This window comes from Notothenia coriiceps, unplaced genomic scaffold (genome assembly GCF_000735185.1).
Source record: "Notothenia coriiceps isolate Sejong01 unplaced genomic scaffold, NC01 NC01_scaffold00025676, whole genome shotgun sequence".
Lineage (NCBI taxonomy): Eukaryota > Metazoa > Chordata > Actinopteri > Perciformes > Nototheniidae > Notothenia > Notothenia coriiceps.
In genome coordinates, this window is record NW_011358377.1 from 7,070 (window position 1) to 10,569 (window position 3,500).

The window sequence follows — 3,500 nt, forward strand, 5'->3', positions numbered from 1 at the left end:
AATGAATTATATTATTCGATGGGAAACTGATGGCTGTTCAACGTCAACAGAACATTTCAGCCAAGATATATTTCTGAGGATTTGGGTTTTAAAATGGGTGGAGCCCTCCATAACTCAGCACCTGTTTCACTTTCAGTAGCGGGTTATGAATGATTGATGGTGGCACATAGTTTCCAGTTGGGTATTCTTAAATTGGTAAGAAAAAAATCTCTTTTCCCACAGGCCATGTCACCAATCAGACAATTCACAAATCAGAGCTGCATACAGTGCTAATCACACATAATGGCTGTGCTGGCTGCCCTTCCCTCTCAGCATTTCGCCAAATAAATGGTATTACCTCATTCAGGCCAAGGAATATGGAAGCAATTAAAGAGAGGGGGGAGATCGGGCTACCATTCAAATTTTCCCTTATGTTACAAATGATGGAGGGACTGAAACAAATATGCGTGTGTATAAAGTCGATTCCGTCCTCACATCCATTGCTTTTTCCTCCTATAAAAAATGGTCCTTTTAAACGAGGGCTCAAGTTGAAAGATTTGTGAGGACCAAAGATTGATTTACTACGATGCGCTTGAGTTGCAGCAAGAGAGGACATGTCTGAATGTTGTGCTTCAGCCATTCAGTTGGACAACTTGAAAGAAAAGCAGCATTTACGCAGATCGGGGGGGATTTGAGCCGTGCACTGAGCTCATACGCTCGATCAAAGCTGTGTGTATGTTCAGCCACTCATCAACTTTAACTGAACAGTAATCAGCGACTCCACAATGAATTAATATAACCCAAAATGAAAACCCCAAAATATCTAATACACCCCAATTTAATCTGTGAGACAGTCACAACAGGAGTAGAATAATTATTAGAAGTAAACAGGAACGACATCTGTTCTCAATATATCAATAAATATGACAAACAAAGTCTGCATATATTTTCCAAAACAAACGTCAACAAATGCTGAAACAAAGGAGTGTGCACGCTGTGCTGCAGGACAAATGAAGAATACAAACATCAAATGTTTCATTTTTGTCTCGTTTCACAATAAACTCATAAAATCTGTTAATAGAAACATTGAATCTTTAACAAATAATGAACAATATTCATCTGCTACACTTTGTAAATCTGGCACCAAACAATGGACAGATGGGAGAGACTTATGCTAATAATAATGAAGTCTTGCATTAAATCACCTCATTGTTCTCATGTTTTTATTATTATCTCTCCACTTTTTCATATCCGCCATCAACCAGATTGATGTGTTCGCATAACAGCTCAGTGTTAAACGAGGACATTTAAGGGAAAAGAATACTTTGTGCATGTTGTTGAAAAGTAAATCCTATTGGCCTGTCGCCTTGAGTGATAGCCTGCTTCATTCATCATATCATCTGATCTCAATAGTCTAATTGCCAGCATTGAAGCAGTAAATGTTGAGTACCCCAAAGTGTTATCATAGAAATGTATAGTACGGTCTCCAGCATATAGAAACTGCCGAATGCTAACTTGCGTATGTTGGGCAATTTGCACAATTAGCATAAGTTGCATTAATTAGAATTAAATAGCATTACAGCCTATGTGGACAATAGTACAAAAATGGCCTGGCCGATTTGAAAAATGTCTGAGTGGTTTTAAGGTTATTGAGGATGCTGAGTCAATTTCTCCAGTTTCAGGATAAAAAATTGCAGTTTTATCCAGAAAGTGGCCATATTTTATATTTGACCATCTTTAGTAGTGTTGCGACCATTGGATAAATAGAGCATGAGATGCAAAGTGACCATTTATTTTCAAATAAATAAGCAATCTTTCCAATCCAAATGATCCAGAGTCCCCTTAAAGTTCAACATCGACCCAAATGGGCGAGCCCTTTTGGAACTATTGTCCACATAAGCTCTAATGGTAATTAATGCTAAATAACGCAACTTATACTAATTGTGCAAATTGCCCAACATATGCAAGTTAGCATCCAGAAGTTACTATGTGCTGGGGACCGTACTATACTTTTTTATCACAAGACTTTGGGGTATTCAACATTTCCGGGTTCACTATAGGCCTCTATGAGCTGGCAGCTAGACTATCATGCTGCTGGCAGGTGACTGTTTCTCCTCATTGGTCCTCTCACGGTGGCAACTTTCATGCCTGGTTAAAGCAGCCTTCGCCATACTCTCAGACTGCACACGACCCACATTAGCTGAGAAAACTCTAAAATGTGTGACCCTGAATTCTCTCCTTGTATTAAACCCTAAGGTTTACTTTGTATAACTCATCCAGACAGTGTGTAAACAGGCGGTGTTTCACTGATCTCCCTGTGAATAAGGCCGTGCGCTGCCCTCTCTAACCCCTCTCAGTGATGCTGGTTTGTTGGCTGTTTTTTTCCTCTGGGTTTGTTGACTCCTAAACTGAGGGCCTGCTCTGTCGGCCCCCCGCACAGATTGACTGGGACTACACGGACCACTGTTTACTTTTCCCAGCGTACTTAGCTCGCTTTTCCTTTATTCATATTAATTCAATCTGGCCTTTTCTCCCTCCATGGCTCTTTTCATCATTCCTCCCCTAATAGCTTACACTGTGGTTTCACCATCCACATAGGCACTGACTCACTGTCTGAACGTTGAGCTTATGGAAGCATACATTTATCTGTTGCAGTAGTTTCAAGTCCAGGTTAGCCACATTTTTTTTTATCCTAAACAATGTGGCATGTTGTTAAGTCACATAGTGATTTTACTTTGATGGATAAGGTACAACTCGTTAAATTGATTCAGTTCAACAGGTTTCCAACTCTACAGAAAGAATATGACATGCGTAACTGTAAACATGCAAATGGCAAGAAACATTGAAATACCTTGAGATTAGTTCAGCTTGAGGATCTGATTCAAGTGTCTTCATATGACCAAAGTCTTCAGCTGTTCTCCGTGCCAACATCGCTCATGCACATACTTGTTTGGTGTGCAATATTAAAGTGAAGGGCGTATTGAAATGACCTTCAGAGATTAAGTGTGAAGTTCAGCTCCGTTTGGAAATATGGGCCTTTAGCTGTCATTCAATTAAAACAGTTTTTATTTTAGGAGGAAAAGTTTACAAAAGGAAATCCCATTTAAACTGCAATATTCAAGTACAATGATGACATAGGCTTTATTTTGATAATTCATTATTTAATACCTGCTCTGATATGTTTAGCCTTAATTGACAATAATATATATACACAGAAGATACAAATAGAAACAGGCTGTGACTTTGATACTGTGATTCGTGACTTCACATTTGTTGTGCTTATAATATATCTGTGATAGGATTTGTTTTTCAGTATTCTCTAACCTGAAAGAATAGATTAGAAGTCGAGTTGAAAATTGAAGGATGACAGAATGAAAGCGTTTGAAATGTGTATAAATCATTACCCCAGGAAAATCTTAATTATTTATTTGTATTTCATTTGAGTTACAAATGAGTTTCCGTGAAAACCATAAACCCCCGCCTTTAACAGCACATACTGCTGGGCCCTTTTTTTAGAGGCA